Here is a 21081-nt window from a genome sequence, read left to right as displayed (position 1 = left end):
AACTGGGGTGGCTCGGTGAGCAAAATAACGATGGATTAAACCCAGATCTGTGACTGGGGTGAATGTTTTGCCATTGTGCAACATTCCGTCCATCATCTTGTGTGTTTTGCCCTCCATCTTCAACCCAGGTGCTCTAGCTCTGTTTTGGGACATGTGCGTTTTCCTGAAGTAACGCAATGCCAGCAGACCTGCGGTGCAAGTAAGCGTAGATGGAGTACCTGCGCTCTGGGGTGTGCATGCCGCACACATTCCATGTAACTAAGTTAACTTGTGCCATGTCCAGACATTGTGTTGGCCAGGGCGATTTAGGACAAGTGAGGTGTGGTAGATCATGGTGTACGTGGGTGTGCTCCAAAATAATAACTTTAAAAAAAAAGGCACAAGTATGAACAAAACAATACCCAAGTGTCAAGGGCGAGTAACAATAGGATGTTCGTCCAGAATTGGGATGCCCAACTATGGCAACGACTGTGTCAGTGCGACGTTTAGTGTGGGTATGTATGGCGTGAGACTAGATGGGGTTGATTAGTCCCTCAGTGTTATGATCCAACTGTATGTCTTCCTAGGCATTCTATTGTGTGAGGAGAGTGTGTGTGTGCCTTCGATCTCGATACCATTTAATCGCTGCTCATGAAGGTGTATGGGGGTGGCACTGCTTTGTAATAGACATGCAAACAATTGATTGGCTATGATAAGTCCGTTTGCTGGGCTGCTGGTTACTTGCATGCACTGGCTTCTATATAGTTCAGCAGATTCATAAAGAGTCATATGGAGCCATTTGCCGTCTGCGGCGTAACATCTGGTAGCTGGTAATCTTCAGGGTCAAGTCTGGAGGGTGTAGAGTCACAGGAGGCCGAGGATCTAGCAGGGCTCGATTTTCGGTCAGGGTGTTGTGTTCTGGCACATGGTGCGCACTCTCGACCACGAATTGGGGCGATAGCACTCCAGTAGGTAGTAGCAGTTCTCTGAGCCAGCGCACGGTATATTTCTCTGGGTTGTATCAGTCTTCCCCCTCTGGAAGGCCCACCATGCGGATATGGTTACGGCGTGAGCACCCTTTTGCATCCTGCATTTTGTCCTCTATGGTGTGTACGCGGTCTATGAGGTCCTGCAAGGCCGCGGTGTGGCTTTGTGTGATGGGATTCAGCTACGCAAGTGATTGCTCTTGCAGATGCACATATTCCCAGATGATCGGCATGTAGTAGGGTGACGTCGGAGGTGACTGTCAATCTTGGCCTACAGTGAGGAGCCTGTTTGGCCCACAGTAAATCTGATCTTTTCCACCGCTGCCAGCACGGAGTCCAGTTTGGCAGTGAGTGCTGTGTGTGTCGTGCCCCTGCTGTGTTCCCGCCTCCCGTGGGCACCAGCTCCGAATTGCCATTTCGCGTATTGGGTTGTTGCGTGTTTGTGCGTAGGCGGCCCATTACTAGCTGTTGTACTGTTGGCATTCATTGGAGAAACGTGGCTGCCGTGTGTGCCACGTGGGGTGTAATACTTTGGTTGTGGCCCCAACGATCTATGGGATTGCTGCGTCCCCGCTGCGGTATGTGGTTAACAGCGTGGACGGGCGTGAGCACCACTTGCTTATCCCTTGTTGTGCGCTTCTTGCCACAGGTGTATCTTGCGCTTATAGGACATATAGGAGGGGCTGCATCTTCTGTGCGCTCCCATGGTGCCCAAGGCCTTGCACCCACTCCTCGGGCTGCGGTCTTGGCCAGGTCTGACTCAAGTCCAGGGCAGGCCTGGCCTGCACTGCCTTGCTGCTTCACTTTGGAGCATTTGCTACCAGTCTGCGAGAGGGGAGGTGGAGAAGAGTGAGAATAAAGGGGTGCCGCTCACCCCTGTGGCAGTTCCTCTATTCTTGTCTTGGGGGAGGGAGGGTCTTTTGTGTCTGCAAGGTGATGGGGCTCGTCTCCTCCGCTATGCAGTTGTGGCCTGGGCCAGATTTGACCCCCGGACCCAATGCTTCTCAGGCAGTGCTGTCTAGGCACCATGTGGGAGTGGCCGTGTTGCGCAAGAACCCGCTGGGTGTGCCGCATCCTCTGTGCGCATACACTACGTCTCCGGTCGTTTTCTCCATTCTCTGCTACCTTGGATGGGCCCAATCTGACCCCCGAGCCTGGAGCGAGGTGGTCTGGTGCAGACTCTCTGGTTCACCGCAAGACTATTTCAGATTGACTCCATGTTGGGTTTCCCCAGGCCACCACACCCTGGTCAGGCAGATCATGTACGGCGTGGGACCGGAGGAGGGAATCTTGTTCTTTACTCCCCGCAGCCGCTACCTGGACACGATCCGACCCCCGATCCCAGGGTGGAGCGGATCTGCACTTCCCCTTCGCCTCACCACAATACTCCCACAGCCTGCCTGTGTGTGAGGCCTCCCCGGTCTCTCCCGCTACTGGGCGGGAAGGGGATGACGGGGCACTGCTCACCTTCATACTGGATGTGATGTCCTGTTCTTCAGGGGGCGGGTGCGTTTCTGCATGGTGAGTCTCTCGTCTGGAAACCAGTGGCACGTCGTGGGTCCGGAGACGCAGGGCCCAAGCCTCACCAGACGTGTGAGGGCCGCACGCCCTGCCCCTCCGCGGCAGCCACCAAGCCAGGGGCCGGATGAGAGGGCGGTACCCCCGCGGCAGCCGCCGATTTTTGTCCATCTGGAAGAATTGACCCACATACTTCCAACCTTTTTCCTTTAGGCTCAAAATATATTTCTGCTCCAAGCACTAAAATTAGACTTGCGTAATTAAGTTTAAAAGGGGGAATAAGACCTAAAAGGTGTTTGACTACCAGGATTTTAGGAATGCAGAAACTATGTCACTCACTTTTTTAACACCAGAAATGCATATAGCTCACTGTAGAAAGTGTTTGAATTTAATTTGTACCTGTCAAGACGAATATTTCATATTTATATTACTCATCCCCCTTATGGAGGAAAAATAAACATGCCATTATTTTGTTTAACTTGCTTTTATTTAATCAACAGCATTACTTTTTAGTCCAAATCTGTTAACATATGGCACAAAACAGGGCTATCACACTGACCAAAAGAAAACATGTTTATTGTTATTTCAACAGTCATTATGGGAGGGAGAGATAAAAGAAAACAGAAGGATGAGGGGAAAACAGGGCCAAATGGAGGGGTGCTATTTTTCTTTTTTTTTTTTTAAGAACTTTATTCACAGCTGTACTGCCATCAGATAAATCATTACAGTAAATAATTCCAATGCAACAGCAGTGTTTCGTATTTTCACCCCAACACAAACGTCCATATCTTACAGCAGTGACATTCATATATTACCGTAAAAAATTAAAAAGTCACATATACTTGTGTCTCATAGTGTCACAATATCCCCATCACGAGGTAATGATATATCAATCAATCAACCCCCCGTCCACCCACCTCCCCCCACCCTCTCCCATACTGAAACTGGTAATTTCCTGGCCGTCCATTATCGGCAATCGTCTAAGAGGAAAATCAAAAATGAGTTCATCTCCGGTCAGCGTAGGCGCTAATATGTGCCAGCTCGAGGGGTGTAATGACTTGTGGTGAAAGTTAGCGTGAGTGAATGTGAGTGGCGCCGGGGCATACTTGGCATATGGAGTGGAACCATTCTTATCTAATCCTCCTGCCCGTTGTCCCCTGTTTGTGTTCGGTCTTCCCCCTCCATTGTGATGAGCATAGCCTCCCATTCCAGGGATATAGGGAACTTCCTAAGGCCTCTTGTTTCTTCCCTCCGAAGTATCGTCCCCTCAGCCCGTTCCCACTTAAGCACTTCCGAATGCCAGAGGTGTGTCCCAGGTGGTCTACGTGATTTCCACCTCATTGTTATTGTTCTAATTGCTAGTAGCAGAGCAAGATCTAGTAATTTCAGTTGTGCCTTCAGTGTTTTGGGCCTTCTGCGCAACCCCAGGAGGCAGTACTGTGTCTCCTCTGGCACCGGGAGGGTCGTGACTGTTCTCAGCCTCCGGCACACCTCCATCCAGTATCCCCAGAGTCGCGGGCAGGACCATATCATGTGAATGAGCCCGGCCTCATCATCACAGCGTGGGCAGGTATGGGGAGAATTCGGGAACATTTTATGTAGCCAAGAGGGGGTCAGATATGCTCTATGCAGGACCATCCCTTGTATGAATCTGAACCGGACATTACGGGAGACCCGCCTCGGATGTTCCAATATTGTGGTCCATTCTTTATCTGAGATGGCCCGGTCTGTATCATGTGCCCAAATGTGCTGAAGGGTAGTGAGTGACACTGCAGCGTGAGCCCTAACTCCTGTATACAGCCAACGTACCAGATGTCCTCCCAATCCCATAAGGTACATTAAGTGTACCAGTTGATGTTGTGGGGGTTGCAGGCGCTGAGGCGCCCATCTGTGTGGTATGTAATGTGTGACTGTAGCATGCAGTAGGTACATTGGAGGGGGGGCATCCGTGGCCTGTAAGAAGGCTTCATGGGTGAGATGATCATCGCCAAAAAAGTCGCCCACTACCTCCACGCCCGACTCTAGCCACGTTTTAACACTCTGTAAGTCTACCATGCGGCGTCAGGATGCCCAATAACGGAATGTTGGGCGCATATGTCTCCACCGAGGCCGTGTATGCTAGGGTCTTTTGCCAGATCTTCAGCGCCGTGTGAAGAAGCGGGTGACATTACGCTGGAATGCGGCTTCTGGGGAGGAGCAGGGCATGTAGCTCCCCGCGTCTCAGTCGGTCAGTCGTGTAACCTATTTCGTGAAGGTTCCGTCCCGCCATCCAATAGGAGAGCCACTGGAGCTGGCTAGCATAATAGTAATCCTGGAAATCCGGAGCTCCCATCCCTCCGGCTCTAGTCCCCAGTTGTAGCTTACGTAGCCCTATCCGTCGCCTTCCCGCCCCCCAAATCAGGGCGATCAACAATAGCAGTGTTCCCTCACTGCAGTCAAAGATAGATTGTGGTAGAAGCACCGGGATGTTAACTAAGAAATATAATAGTCTGGGGAGCATTATCATTTTGGAGATCGCAATTCTGCCCATAACTGATAAGGGTAGCGTCGTCCAAAACCCCACAGAGGCTCGAGGTTTTGCTATGGCTTTCTTGATGTTCCCTTCTATCTGATCTTCCTGCTGTCTGTAGACCTGAATCCCCACATATTTGAACGTGTCAGGAGCTATCGGGATAACATTGGTGCCGAACCATAGTACACCTGGATCCTGAGTGACCCTGAAATAGAAGTCGATTGACTTCCCGGGGTTTATAGTTAGGCCCGAAATTGCAGAGAATCTCTCAAAGATTTCGTATATGGGGGCATGATCTGCCTCCAGGTCCCTGAGGAACAACAAGATATTGTCCGCGTAAATGGACAGTAGGTGTAAATCGCCACCACTTGGTATCCCTCTGTACTCCATCCCAGCCCTTAGGGCAATGGCCAAGGGTTCCAGTGCCAGCACGAATAACAGCGGAGACAATGGGCACCCTTGTCTAGTGCCACGGTGAATTGTATTTATCTGAAATATTCCGCCCTGTTCGCGCCCTAGCCGTGGGAGCGGTATAGAGCAATCTGGTCCATGCCAGGAGGGAGGCCGGGAACCCAAACCTCTCCAAGGTCGAGAACATGAACGACCAGGTTAGGTAATCACCAGCCTGTCGGAGGTCTAAGGCTAAGCAACCCGCCCTAGGCAGGTCATGTGGAGTGGACGCCATAAGCGCATGCAGCCGACGTGTGTTCATAGAGGTGCTCCTACCTGGTAGGAACCCGCATTGGTCTCTGTGAACCAGAGTCGGGAGATACTGCTGCAATAGCCGAGCTATCGTGGCAAGCATGGACAATGGTCTATAATTCGTCAAGTCCAGGCTGTCCATCCCGGGTTTTGGCAGGGAGACGACGAGTGCCTGCATCGTGGAATCAGGCAGATGGCCCTCCGTCAGTGCCACTCGATACACTCTCTCCAATATTGGCACCAATATGTCCGAGTATGTCGCGTAGAACTCCACTGGGAGTCCATCCATGCCCGGCGTCTTATTGCGGTTCAAAGATTTAATGGCCGACCGAATTTCCTGCTGCGTTATGGGAACTTCGAGATCTTTTTGGGCATCAGCGGTCAGGACAGGGAATGGGAGGTCAGTTAAAAAGGCGGCGATCTGGTCTGTGTCAACTACTTCAGGCTGGGTGTATAAAGCAGTCAAGTGGTCGTAAAATGCGCGGTTAAATTCCGTTTGCATACCTACTACGTGTCCACCCCGCGTTCGTATCCTAGTTATCACCGAGATGTCCGGGTGCTCCCTTACCAAACGAGCCAGCAATGCTCCCGATCTGTCCGCCTCAGCGTGCTGTCGGCGTAGGTACTCCCTATGGTCTATGACTCACAGTGTTTCAAGTGTGTCAGCATGTTCTATGTTCTCCAGCCGTAACTCATCACGTTTAGTAGGGTCTAGCCCCACCTCACTTTCTAATTTCTTCAATCTATCTTCTACATCCTGCAACCTCCTAAGGGTTTCTTGACGGGCTCCCACTAACTGTCCGATCGACGCCCCCCGAACCACTACCTTCATGGCGTCCCAAACCACCAAATTCAAGGAGGCGGTGTCCCAATTCTCTAAAAAGTATTTATCCAGCGTCTAGGACGAGGACATTCTAAAAGGGCCATCCTCCAATAGAAGCGATCTAGCCGCCATGTGGGAACCTGGGTAGGAACTCTGCCCCAAAGAATGGTGAGCGTTAGGGGCCTATGATCAGAAAAGTTTTTTGCTAGGTATTCTGGACTATCAATCTTAGCAATCAGAGCCTCAGAGCACAGAAACCGGTTTATCCTTGTATGAAGGGCATGTGTGCACGAGTAATGAGAGTATTCTTTGCTTTCCGGGTGGGAGGCCCGCCATGCGTCCCTCAGGCCCCAGCCAGTCGCCCAAGTGCAAAACAATTCCGTCAGTTTGGAGACACCTGCCATTTGTAGGGGAGGGTGTGACCTGTCTTTGTCGATATCCATGATCATGTTCCAATCCCCCCCTAATACCCAGGGGGTGTCCGTCCAGTCGGCTAGCGCCAGCATATACACATCAGAGTACCACTGGTGTATGGTCTAGTGTGCCCTTCACTAAGATATACCATCCCTGGTCATCTACTCTCCTTTCTGCTTCGAGGAATGGTGTACCGTGTCTAATCCATATTGTCGCCCCTAGAGAAAGCGGAATACGTCGTGGTCAGAATTGTACCCCTCCATTTCTTCCGCATTTTAAGAGCTTCGGAGGCCGTGAGGTGGGATTCTTGTATAAATGCAATCTGCGTGTGGTGACGCAGCAGAAATGCGTGAATTCGGTGTCGCTTCTGAACCACCCCCAGCCCTCTCACATTCCAGGTCGTGATGTTATATTTCCCCACCGCGTCAGCCATGTTCATATGTGTACCGTACATGCAACCTCAACCGCCTTCCGTTTCGAACCCCATATGAACGTCTCCAGGAAACTACCCTCCCCCCACCCAAAATACAAAAACCGTGAACTCTAACGGCGCAGCCTAAAAACCAAGCTGAGCCCAACAATGTAACAAAGCGTAATAGGACCAAGAATCCCGTGCGTTCGCCGTCGGGGGGGGGGGTGGTCGAGCGCCATTGATATCTGTACCTTCAGCCCAATGGGCTCCGCAAGCTCTACGGCTGCCGTCAAGGGGCCATGTTACCAATAGTCAAAGAAATTGGAATATCAAGTCGCCCGTGTTGCAGCTACTCCTTACACGTGGTCGCGACCATACAGTTAGAACATCAGGATATATTCTGCGAATAACAGTGTCTACCACGTTTGTTACCTCTGCCTCCCTTCTCCAAACCATCATCAGCAATAATACAACAGATGAACAAACTAGTAGGGAATACGATACGGTTCTTAGGCCGTTCAGCTGCTGTCGGCCCGGTCTTCCCCTCCACAATTGTCCATCACATCGTCTGCAGTGCCAGGCATGACATTGGGGGACAGCAGTACACTGTGGTCCGAGTCCGAGTGGATCGTGCTGTCCTCCAAGTCTGTCAATATCTTCTGGGAGTCCTCTCTAAATGTGCCTGCCACCTCCAAAGCGTCCCGTTGTATCTCCTTTTGTTGAGTCTTTGACGGGCCGTGGCTCCTTCCATTCTGTCGTGGTTTGGGGACCTCCGTCCCACTCCTGTCTCGAGACCTCCTCACTCGCCCGACATAAGATTCCTGCGAGGGTCCCTCCTCCCATCTATGCCCATCACCTCCAACCATTCCTCAGCATCTGCAGGACTCTCGAAGAAGTGCGTTTTCCTGTCGTGTAGGATTTTTAAACGGGCCGGAAACAGCAATGCGTACTTGAGGTTGGCGTTTTGTAGTTTCTTCTTCACGTCCAGGTAGGAGGAACAACGTTTTTGAACCAGGTCAGTGTAGTCCGGATAGAGGGAGATTTTGTGATTCTCATACTGGATAAGGGACTTCTCCCGGGCCTTTTGCAGCAGAACATCCCTATCTCGGTAGTTAAAAATCCGGACTATCAATGGGCGCGGTGGTCGTCCGGGATCTGGCCTGCCAGTCGGAATCCTGTGCGCCTTTCCACGCAGAAGTGCGGAGAGAGGCCATCCTCCGCTACGTGATCTCGAAACCACTGCTCTATAAAATCCGCCGCCTGAGGGCCCTCCCATTTCACCGGAAGGCCTATAACGCGGATGTTATTCAGGCGGTTACGGCCCTCCGGGGCCTACACCTGGTCCATGAGAGAGGCCATCTGAGTTTGGAGCGGTTGTATGGAGACCGTATGGTCCGCCACCATTGGCATGAGCGCGCCAACGGATAGGCCCTAACCATGACTCTGTCCGCCAATTTACCATGGTCCACCCTCAGAAGGGATAAGTTTGTCGTCAGGGTGCCCATCTGTTGTTCCAGGACCGCTCTGGAGTCCCTGATTTCTTTCAGGATAATGGCCAACTTATCTAAGTGAGGTGCCTCCGCTTGGCGCTCCGTCCCAGGCTGCTGCGGCGCCCCATTTTCGGTGGCTGGTGGCATTGTGGTGGCCGTCGGAAATCTTCCAGGGTTCTCTGCCTGCTTCACCCCCTTACGGGCCATTGGCACAGTAGTCTCGGTCCCCAATGCTTGGCGATATATGTAGTCCTCAGTGATAGGCCCTGTGCGTCTTCCCGTGTATAGTCCTCTGGGAAGGGTCCACCTCAGCGGCTCCCTGCCAGACAGAGTCCAGGTGGGGGCCGCTAGGCCAGACGTCCGCAGGACGGAGGGGTGTCGCAGCAGATATGTCGGCCTCGAACGCAGTCTCCCCCACAGGCCGTCACAGGGACGCGCGGCGGCAATGCCGCAATGCACCACGTCCTGTGCACCTCCTAAGGATATATGAGGGGGGGGAGAAAGAACAAAATCTCCTTCCAGTGGCCTCCTCCGTCTGTGTCCAGCAATGCCCAGCTCCCCCTATGCGTCGCCCCCCTCCAGGGGGTGAATCAGGACCTCTTGGGCCCACGTGCAGTCTCAGTAATCAACCCCCCACCGGGGAGCGCCCCCGGTGTCCTCTCAGTGCAGGGAGGCCAATGGAGATCTCAGGGCCAGAGGGTGACGATACGGAGGGGGAGCCCCCTCACCTCCAACACTGATTCTGCAGCTCCACTCGGCAGTCAGTCCCTATGTCTCGGGGCACCGCCCGCCGGCGTCCCCGTGTGGTCAGCGTCTCCGTATGCCTCGCGGCCCGAATGTCCCCTCGGTGGCGGCCACGCCGCACCTAACCTCTGCACGTGGTCACCTCCGGGGGGGGTAGGGGGGGGCCCTCCGAGGATCCTCGGTCGCACATAGAGTCCTCCACCGCCTTCCGTGGGGTCTCGATCGGGAGCTTTCCGACACTTCCGGTGACCGCAGCTGCAGGCCGGGCGGCTGCACCTCGCACTGTGGGTCCCGGCTTCCCCTTTCGCACTTCCGTCTAGGGCCGCACCGCTACTGGCTCGGTGTTGCAAGCCGTTTCTCCACACTCCGGTCGGTGTCAAGGGAGGCAGGGGATGGAAGCACACCTCCGGTTGTCCAATTAGGGGTCCCCAAGGCAAATTTGTCAGGATTTTGCCCGGATCAGCGCCGAAGCTCTAGCGGCACACGTCCGTGCACATGGCTTGCAAGCCACGCCCCCCCCAAGGGGTGCTATAAAAAGAAAGAAATGGGAAGAGGCGTTACAGGTGAGAAAAGAGAACAGAAAAATGGAACAGAAAGATGGATGAGATATGAGGAGCGAGGCGAAAGAGTGATTGGAAGTGAGAGATTGGGCAAGATAAGCAGGAGGGGAAGAGAGAAGAAGTGGTAGTTGTAAATAAAAAAGGGGTAGGCAGGACAGAGCTGTAAAAAAATGTGGAGTAAGTCTAAAGAAAGAGGTAAGGGATGTAAATGGAAGAGGGAAGACCGATAAAAGGAGAAGCGAGACCTGGGAAGGGAGAGGAGAGATGAAAAACGGGGGGATTAAAGGAAGGGCTCCCTAGAAGAAGGGGGTGAATAGAGAAAAGGTGGAAAATATGAAAGAATAACCTTTTTAGGGAGAAACGATCATATTCTCAGCCATTCTGGATGCGGTCCAAGTTGTGGAGGGTATTTATTTTGTCTGGCTGCTCCCTTGGTGAGATAATAGTGAAGAGGGACAAGACAACAGCAGTAGGTGAGAGATTTAGAGTGTGAAAAGAGAGCAGAGGAGGAAGACAGTGGTAGGAGGGGGAGAATACCAGAGGAAACACAGGAGAGATGGGGGTTTAAATAATGGTCATGTAGGTGAGAAAATTATGATGACGTGTTTTGGAGGGGGCAACGCAGGGTAAATGGCACACTACATAGCAGTTGCCTCTGCCTATGTGGGGCAGAGCCTTGCATGTGATTACAGTGCATTGTCTATAGTGTGCACTGTTATGGTCTGAATCCTGCTTGGATCACACGCCAAGGTCAAGTCAAGTCAAAGAATTTATATAGCGCACTACATACCCAGAGGGTCTCAAGGCGCTTAGGGAGGGGAAGAGGATTACTTGTCAAATATCCACGTTTTAAGTTGCTTTCTGAATGCTAGGTGGTTCTGGGTAAGGCGAAGGTAAGTGGGGAGTGAGTTCCATGTTTTAGCAGCCAGGTATGAGAAGGATCTGCCTCCCATGGTTGTCTTGTTGATGCGAGGTACAGTGGCGAGGGCTTGGCTGGAAGAACGTAGTTGGCGGGAGGGGGTGTAGAAGGACAGTCGTGAGTTGAGGCATTCTGGTCCGATGTCGTAGAGTGATTTGTGTGCGTGGGTTAGCAGTCGGAAAGTGATCCTCTTATTGACGGGTAGCCAGTGGAGGTCTTTCAGGTGACCAGAGATGTGTTCGTTACGCGGGATGTCTAATGATCCTGGCTGAGGCGTTTTGGATTCGTTGGAGTTTCGCGGTAGTACATGCGTAGAGGGTGTTTCCGTAGTCCAGTCGGCTCGTGACCAGAGCATGGGTGACTGTTTTTCTGGTTTCGGTGGGGATCCAGCGAAATGTTTTTTTGAGCATGCGAAGAATGTTGAAGCAGGATGAGGATACGGCGCTGACTTGTCTATTCATTGAAAGTGAAGAATCCAGGATAACGCCTAGGTTCCGTGCGTGGTCTGTCGGGATGGGTGCTTTTCCAAGGGCTTCCGGCCACCAAGAGTCGTCCCATGCAGAGGGGGATGTACCTAAGATGAGGACTTCTGTTTTATCTGAGTTCAGTTTCAGACGGCTGTGTTTCATCCATTCGGCAACTTCTTTCATTCCTTCGTGTAGGTTAGTTTTGGCGGTGCTGGGGTCATTGGTGAGAGATAGGATCAGTTGAGTGTCATCCGCGTAAGAGATGATGTTGAAGTTGTGTTGGCGTGCGATGGCCGCGAGGGGGCTCATGTATACGTTGAAGAGGGTGGGACTGAGTGAGGATCCTTGTGGTACGCCACAGATGACTTCAGTGGCCTCGGACTTGAATGGTGGAAGGCGGACTCTCTGGGTTCTTCCGGTGAGGAACGAGGTGATCCATTCAAGTGCTTTTCCTTGTATTCCGATGTTTCTGAGGCGTTGTAAAAGGGTGCTGTGGCAGACTGTGTCGAAGGCTGCAGAGAGGTCGAGGAGGATGAGGGCGAATGTGTCTCCATTGTCCAGTAGTGTTCGAATGTCATCTGTGGCTGCGATGAGGGCGGTCTTAGTGCTGTGTTTTGCTCGGAAGCCAGATTGTGAGGATTCGAGGGATTTGTTGGCTTCGAGGAAAGCGGCGAGCTGGTTGTCGACGGCTTTCTCAATGACTTTGGCCGGGAAAGGAAGGAGTGATATTGGGCGGTAATTTTTGAGTTCGGTGGGGTCCGCTGTGGGTTTTTTCAGAAGGGTGGTGAGTTCAGCGTGTTTCCAGCTTTCCGGGAAGGTGGCGGAGTTGAAGGAGCAGTTGATGACGTCTCGGAGGTGCGGTGCTATGACGGAGTCTGCTTTGTTGAAGATGTGGTGAGGACATGGGTCTGTGGGGGATCCTGAGTGGATGGAGTTCATCAGGCGGATGGTGTCCTCAGTGGAGATTGGGTTCCAGTCGTTAAGGGTGTTCAAGGGGGGAGAATGTTCATCATATGGTTGGGTGGGTTGGTCTCCGGGTTGGTTGTCGAAGCTGTTGTGGATGTCTGCAATTTTGTTGTGGAAGAATGAGGCTAGGGAGTCGCAGAGGGCTTGAGAGGGGGTGATGTCGTTGGAGTTGGCCGAGGGATTGGTAAATTCCTTGACGATGTTGAAAAGTTCCTTGCTGTTGTGGGCGTTGTTGTCTAGTCGATCCTTGAATGCTGTTTTCTTGGCCTTTCGGATTAGTTGGTGGTGTGAGCGGGTGGCGTTTTTGAAGGCGTCCTTGGTGCTAGTGGTTGGGTCTTTTTTCCAGGCCTTTTCAAGGGAGCGGCAGAGTTTCTTGGACTTCTTAAGATCATCGTTGAACCATGAGGCCTTCTTGCTGCCAGGTTTGCTTTGATGTTTTTTCAGTGGTGCTAAGGTGTCGGCGGTGTTGGATAACCATAGGGTGAAGTTGGTGGTGGCTTGGTCTGGGTTAGAAGAGTGGGCTGGGGTGTTTAGAAGGAGCGATGAGGAGATCTGGTCGATGGTGATTTTGTTCCAGTTTCTTTGCAGAGTTGGTTGGAGGTGGTTGATGGGTTTCGGCTTGTTGTAGGTGAAGTGAACGCAGCTGTGGTCAGTCCAGAGGAGATCCGTAGTATGGCTGAAGGAGACATGATTGCTGGAGGTGAAGATTGGGTCGAGTGTGTGACCTGCGATGTGGGTGGGGGAAGTGGCCAGTTGTTTAAGTCCGAGGTTGGCGAGGTTGTCCAAGAGGGTGGTGGTGTTGCGGTCGTTGTTCTTTTCAAGGTGAAAGTTGAGGTCTCCCAGAAGGATGTAATCTTTGGAGGGGAGCGCGTGTGGAGTGATGAAGTCCGTGATGTCTTCACTGAATTTTGCGCGGGGTCCTGGTGGTCTGTAGAGGAGGGTGCCTCTGAGTGTGGTCTTGGGGTCGATGTGGATCTGGAAGTGAAGGTGTTCAGAGTTGGCGAGGTGGACGTCAGAGCTGGTAGAGATGTGGATTGATTTTTTATGGACGATAGCGATTCCTCCTCCTGTGTGGCCTGTACGGTCCTTGCGTGTGATCTTATAATCTTCAGGGATGGCAATGGTGATGTCTGGGGCGGAGGAAGCGTTCATCCATGTTTCTGTTAGGAAGGCGACGTCTGGAGAGATGGTGTCTAGTAGATTCCATAGGTCAATAGCGTGTCTGTGGACCGATCGGGTGTTGAGAAGGATGCATTGTAGGTGATTGGGGTCGGGAATCTGTGGTGTGGTCGTAGCGGAGAGGTTGTCGGTGCCGATGAATTTGCAGGAGTAGCAAGAGAAAGGTCCATGGGTGTGTCCAGGAGCGGCTTGGACGCAGTTGGGGGGCGCGACCGGGGTTAAGGGCTAGGAGGGTGGCGGCATCGTAGGTAATGCGGGAGGGCTGGGGAGCGCGAGGGGCAGGGGGTCTGGCGCTGGGCGCGGTCCAGGCGCGGACGGGCGTAGACTGGTTTATCTTTGGCGCACCTTCGGCGCGGATTGGGCGCGGTCGCTGCGCGTGAACGCTGCGCGCGGGAGCTACTGTCATAAGTGGAAGGTGGAGGGGGAGGGGCGAGGGGGAGCAGCTGGGAGGCGGGAGCGGGGCGGAGATCAAGGCAGGGAGGCACAACAACAACAACAGGAAGACACAAAATGGCAGTCAGCCCAAATTCGAAGAACGGGTTGGGGCACACTATGATCATAAAAACGCTATCACTAAGGTAGTGGAGCCGGCACAGGGCACAACCAGGCACAAAAATACAGAGCACAGGCAACACAGATAAACAGAGCGTAGCAGCGCGTTATTGCAGCCTAGCGCCGCGGTAATATGCAAATGAGCTCGTCAAAACGGCAGAACACCGTTAAACAGTGGAGCTGTTAATTAAGGCGATCTAGCGCTATAAGCAATGCCGTAATGGTCAGTGCAGGCAACAAATTGGCACAGCAAGCAATGCAGTAATGGTCTATGCAACAGACTGGCACTAGCGACGCGTTATTATGTAAATGAGCTGGTGAAATCGGCGATATTGCGCTAAACAGAAGAGCTGCCAATTAAGGCGATCTAGCGCAATAAGCAATGCGGTGATGGTCAATGCAGGCAGCTACGATACCAAATTCGATCTCGCAGGGCAGGGAGTAGCGTTGGGGAGCGACCGTATCCGAAGGAATCAGGACGGTAGAACCCTCCGTGACACTCACTGTGTACAAAGATCTGACCCTCAGCAACAGAACTCTGCTGTGATGGTACCAACCTGGCAACAAAAAAAACAAAAACAAAAAACACTTCTCTAGCTGCCATGGATTAATATTTCCTTCTGCAACAACTCCCCCTGCTGGTTGTTCATGGCAGTTTTTATAAAGGAAGCCCTACACAGCATTCGGGTATGAAGAATTCAGCAGCTTTTCAGTCACTCTGTGGAATTCTGCGGAGTGAAACTCCGCAAGCTCCGCCCAGGCCTAAAAATGTGCCCCCCAAGGTAATCCTCCACCAGCTTCTTAGCAGCAGTGGGACAGTTCTGGCTCAGATTCCCAGGATCCTAATCCTCTTATGTGAGGTTCTAGTTAGGTTCTTAGGTCCACCCCACTCAACTGCAACTCTATCATTTAGGGTGCTGAAGAAGATTTGCCAAACTGCTGGAATAGATGTAGAAAAGTGCCCCTTTTTGTCATTGGTTCCGATGATTTTTGACTGATGTGCACTGGGATCCTGCTAACCATGTCCCCCTGCCAGTGTTCCTTCCCTAAAACAAGGTAAAACGGTCTAAATGTCACACAACTGACACACTTTAACACCTGTGTAATCCCTAGAAAGTGGTACCTTTGTAGCTATTGCATGGGTACTAAAGAGGGTTCCTAAGGGCTGCAGCATGTATTATGCCACCATAAGGGACCCCCATACAAATTGCCTACAGCCTGTCACTACAGGCTGCATGCCATTGTGCAAGCCATGATGGAAAGCACGACATGGCACACTCACTTTGTGTATGCAAAGGTAATTGCATGGGATATATGCAAGTCACCCCGACAGCAGGCCTTGTAGCCCTAAGGCAGGGTGCATTATATTATGGATGAGGACACAATAGCAGTAGCAGATTTGTCCCTGTTCTATCTAGTTCAATTACTAGATGATACAAGAGGACAGGGAAGCTATCTTAAGTGTATGTACTAGCCACTGGTCATTACGAGATCCCCAGCTACAGGATGGCTTCCCTGAAACCTACGGTGTTTGGTGTTAAACACCTTGTTTTAATAAATCCATACTGATTCCAGCATTTGCTTTATTATGACCTGCACCAAGAGGGCATCTTATAGGTACCCCCTGAAACCTACTAGTGTGCTGGCTGACTGGTATTGTCCACCCTGCCACCACAGACAGGTTTCTGACCCCCTGCAGGTGAGAGCCCACACTCTGAGGCTAGAAACAAAGCCTGTTCCAGAGGAAGCCGTTCTCACCTCCTCCAGCTGGCTAGTGGTTTAGCATATCAAGGCCAGGGACTTCCATGTTCATGCCGCCTTTAATATGTGATCTTGGCTTCGCCCAGACCTGGACAAGGAGAAGGACAAAGAAGAGCTGAAGACTGCAAGAACCGAAGGCTAGCTGTGGACTTGGTGCCAAGCCTGCCTGCATCAACAATTGCAAAGACCTGACTCGTCCTGCATCTGTGCATCCTTTAAAAGCCTTGAAGAGCTGCCAACACTTTGCCAACCCATCAGCATCTGCATCAGTGGAGTAGCCGCTTCCCTGCAGCCACAGACCAGAACAGCCGGTTCACTTATCTGCTGACCACCTGGTCCACTAACGCAGCAGATATCCTGCTCACCATGCTAATGGAGGTCCTATCCATCTCCCCATCCAAGTTTGGAGATGCCAGGACCCCTAGAAGCCACCCTATACTAATTCCTGGGATACCAGACTCCTTGAAGCAGCCAAGGCGTGTTCAGTATCCAGCCCGGACACCAACAAGACTGACCTACTGACTAGGGACTTCAGCATCACCAAAGTCAGCACCGACAGTGGCCCTACTGTCCTGTTTTGCCCCAATCTCCAGGTCGACCCTAAAAGTGAGAGCCCCTAACGCAAGCGACTAGCCAGACGAAACATCACTGCACCCGAGCCTCCCCACCCTACGTTTGAGCCTACCGACGGTGCACCATTGTTCCAGAGACCATCAAGAACTGAACCCCCGTTGGGGTTAATCAGACTTGCCCCAAAGTCCCCACTTGCAGTAGTATTCTGCTTACAGGTCTCTTCATAGACTTCAGCTGTAGCGTTCAAGGCTACCCTTGCTACCAGCACCTCTACACCTGGATACACCAGGGCAGGCAACCCAAAACCACAGGTGCTTCTGAGGATGTTGGCCCCTACTTAACTTGGGTCCAGAAGAACTACCCTATAAGTGGTTTGGGAGTGGGCGGTCGTCTGAGAGAATTGGAATGCGACATGGGGGCGTTATTTGTTTTGAAATGTATAACCTGGAATGTACAGGGGCTACCACGATGGTTAGACGCCATAAGGTGCATGCTTATCTGGTGCGTAGGGGGTTTCATCTAGCTTTCCTCCAGGAAACGCATCTTAAATCAAACAGAGGGAATGGCGCTGGAACGCAGGTGGAGAGGGCAACTTTTTTTATACGGCATATTCAGCTTTTGCAAGGGGATCGCTAATATGGATAAGAACAGGAGCCCCATTCCAACTGACAAACAGTGTGGTGGATCTGGAAGGGAGGTTTGTGACAGTGGCGGGTCGCCTTAATGGCGTGGATGTAACACTGTGTAGTATATATGCCCCTAACAAGGATCAGGTCCCCTTTTTTAGTCATCTATCTGGGAGACTAGCACCAGACCTGACTGGGCCACTATTAATGGGAGGGAACTTCAACTCCATAGCGGACACCACGATGGATAGATCCCACCCCCCCACTGCCCGACGCACCTATACATAGATTCTCCATGGTTAGGCGTGAAGGGCAAGAGAGATGGAGGTTGGTGGATACGTGGCACGCGCATCATTTAGAAGAGCAGGATTATTTCTACTTTTCTGCTCTGCACGAGCTGCATGTGCGACTCGACGCAATACTGTTACTCCGACATCCATTCTAAAGTGTGCAACAGTGAATACCTCATGAGAACACTTTCAGACCACAACCCATTACTAGTAACTATACGTTGGACCCGGGAGAGACCCGTGGTACCGACATGGAGGTGACGACCCGAGGCACTGGAGGACCCTGTCTTCCGTGGGGAAATTAGGGTAGGCATCACCCAGTATATTTTGATAAGAACTAGTGCACAGCAACAACATTGGCACTAGAGTGGGATGCCTTTAAGGTGGTAACACGGGGCCTATATCACTAAAATGGTGGGGGTACGGAAGACACTTGTACATGATATCAAGACAGCAGAACAATGTTTGCGAACAGCCGAAAGGAATCGCCCGTAGACTCCGGGCGCACAAAGGGAAGTTTTGGAAGCTAAGGAGGCAGTAGCCGCGCAGGTGGAGCAATTGCGCTGCTTTGACCACAAGTCCTATCTGGCACGGGTGCATGCGGACGTGGACAAAGCGGGCCCTTTATTGGCATGGCTAGCTAACCGAAATCCCCGGGGCTCGCCTATATTGGGACTGACAACCCCAACGGGAGGGTCGGTGTACACTGAACTAGGAATTAATAGGTTGTTCCTAGATTACTATACAGAACTACACTAAAGCAAATAGCGGGATGCCGGGGACCTCATAGGGGAGATCTTGTCCAATGTGGCATTACTGAGGCTAGAGGAGGAGCAGGCGGACCTATTAGATTAAAAGATTAGCATCCCAATAGATTAGCAAAGGAGGCACTCCAGCTGACACCAGAGGTCCGTGCATGCTGAGAGTTCACCCCGGAATATTCCGATATGGAGGGCGCAGCTGAAAGCATGGAAGACTCCGCCGAGAGCACTTTCGTACTTCAGCAGCCACCCACTGTGTTGTTTAATTAACAGTACATGGTGCAGGATGAGCGAGTTTGAAGATTTTTTATGAAGTCTTAACTTCTACATATGGGACATTTGCCCTATAGAAGCCATTGTCCCTCTGTTAAAAGCTGCTAATTTCACCATTCTTGGTGACCTTAATTTACATTTAGACGACTCGCAATGTAATATTAGTAAATCTTTTCTATCCGACTTAAAAGCCCTTAATATTTTCCTATGTAATTCAGGACCTACACATATGGCAGGGCACTTACTGGACCCTATTCTTTCCAATCTCCTGTTTAACTGTTTTTCTGCTCTCCCCCTAGAGTGGTCTGGCCATTTTGCAGTTCAATTCCTCAGTCACTCCCGGGGGTTGGAAAAAAAGTTTGTGCAGATACTCATAAGAGCTTTCGACGTTGGGGCAAGCTCAACGTTGAAGATTTAAATGCTCTCCTATCCAGGAACTTGCCAGACACCAGTTTGTCATTACACTTGTTCGATTCGGCTGTTTCGAACTGGTTTACTGTTGCTGTTAATACTTCTCTTCCTCTGGTGCCCAAATACTCTTTGCCTCACCGTCTCCCAGTTCCGTTGTTTTCAGAGAACCTAAAGGCCATGATATCTAAATGTAAGGTCCTGGAGAGGATATGGAGGTGTTTCTATTCTCCTGCCCTTGAAGTTGACTATAAAGGCACCCTCAGAGAATATCATAAACTGTGCAAATTGGCAAGAGCCACCTATATTGCTAATACTGTTACACACGCCCAAAATTGCTCCCGTACGCTCGTCTCAGGTGTAAAGAAGTTGACAGGCTCTGACACTGTCCCTACTCCACCGATTCTAGATGAGGCGCAATGTGACTCAATTGCGGAGTTCTTCATTGCAAAGGTTGAGCTTATCTAGGATTCTCTGGGCTCCTCCGTCCCCCCAGGGGAATCCACTCTGCTCCCCAAACCCATTTATAGTAGCGTGTCTGACTCCGCAGCTAAACTTGCTGTCTGGTCTCCTTTGGATGACATATTTTGCTCTTTGTCTGGAAAGTATTAAATCGGGCTGCCCGCGCGATCCTTTGCCGATCAAAATTCTGAAACAACTCAGTCTGGACTCCCTTTGTGTTTTGAAGGAGCTTCTTAAATCTTCTTTGAGAAAGGCTCTTGTACCACCTGAGTGGAAACATGCAGTGATCATTCCACTATTAAAAAAGGTTGGAGCTGACCCTTCTAAACTATCAAATTACAGGCCTATCTCTCTGTTGCCTATTATCTCCAAGGTTCTGGAAAGACCTATTAATAAACAGCTTACCCATTTTGTGGCAAGTTTGGGCTTCTTACATCCCTCTCAATCTGGCTTTAGGGCCAATCACTCCACTGAAACAACTCTTTTGGGAGTTACCAAGAGATTGCTTCACTTTATTGATCGCGGAGAAACATCTGCACTCATATTACTCGATCTGAGTGCGACCTTTGATACGGTGTCGCATTCTATCCTTCTCGCATCTCTTCGGTCTTTGGGAGTTGAGGGCCTTGCATTGGCTTGGCTGGCCTCCTTCCTAAACGGCCGCACCTTCCAGGTATTTTCTGCGAAAGCCTCTTCCAAAATGTGTTCTTCAGCGTACGGTGTACCCCAGGGGTCTATCTTGAGTCCTCTATTGTTTAATATCTACGTTAGACCCTTTGCCACTATTGTGGAGAAAGCTGGCCTTACGTTATTTTTGTACACCGATGATACGCAAATTATCGTTTCTCTCTCTACTGTGGAAGATGGCAACATCTCAGCTCTTAAACAAGGACTGATTAAGGTCTCAGAAAGGATGCGTAACAACTTTTAAAAACTTAATGGGGACAAGACCGAGGTTGTCATCCTGGGCAAAGGGAAGAGCTCATGGGGCCCTCAACATTGGCCTAAAGAAATGGGTGCTATTCCCCAACCTGTTGCCCAGGTCCGCAAACTCGGATTTCTCATTGATGAGAATCTCTCTATGCGGCAGCAAGTAGTAAAGGTGGCTTCCACCTGCTTTACTATTTTAAGATGGCTCCACAAAATTATTTGGATGCTCCCTGTTTCCACATAGAGGACGGTGGTCCAGACCTTAGTTGTTTCCTGCCTGGACTACGGTAATGTTCTTTATTTAGGAGCTGATCAAGCAACTCTTAGAAAACTTCAGGTTGTGCAGAATGCGGCTGCACGACTCCTATGCCATGTTCCGTGGAGAGCCTCTATCTCCCAATCACTTCATGACCTTCACTGGCTTAGGATTGCCAGCAGAATTAAGTTCAAGGCTCTCTGCTACATATTCAAGATCAAACAAGGCACGGCCCCTGCATACCTACAGGAACTCATTCAAGCTTACTACCCTATTTGTTCTCTTAGATCTTCTTGCAAAGGTGATTTTGTAATTCCCAGATTTAGGCTGGTAAAAATGGGTGGCCGCTCATTTTCCCACTTAGGTCCTATGTTTTGGAACATTCTGCCTGCTGCATTGAAAACTGAAACCAACTTTTTCTGCTTCCGCAAAGGACTCAAGACATGGCTCTTTTGGCAATGATCTACGGTTGCTCTCTTTTACTTCTCTTATTCTGTCCCTTGGCACCGGGAAACCCA

General features: G+C 51.1%; 1 protein-coding gene across 2 annotated transcripts in view; it reads right to left on the bottom strand.

Annotated features, from left to right (window-relative positions):
• The window catches only part of LOC147668707 (phospholipid-transporting ATPase IC-like), a 515423-nt gene that overhangs the window by 197536 nt on the left and 296806 nt on the right, over nt 1-21081 (bottom strand). The gene's annotated exons all lie outside the window — the stretch shown is intronic.

This window comes from Lissotriton vulgaris, unplaced genomic scaffold (assembly GCF_964263255.1).
Source record: "Lissotriton vulgaris unplaced genomic scaffold, aLisVul1.2 SCAFFOLD_736, whole genome shotgun sequence".
In the NCBI taxonomy this organism is placed as follows: Eukaryota; Metazoa; Chordata; class Amphibia; order Caudata; family Salamandridae; genus Lissotriton; species Lissotriton vulgaris.
The sequence above is the reverse complement of the archived record's forward strand: the minus strand, read 5'-3'. Positions and strand labels throughout refer to the sequence as shown.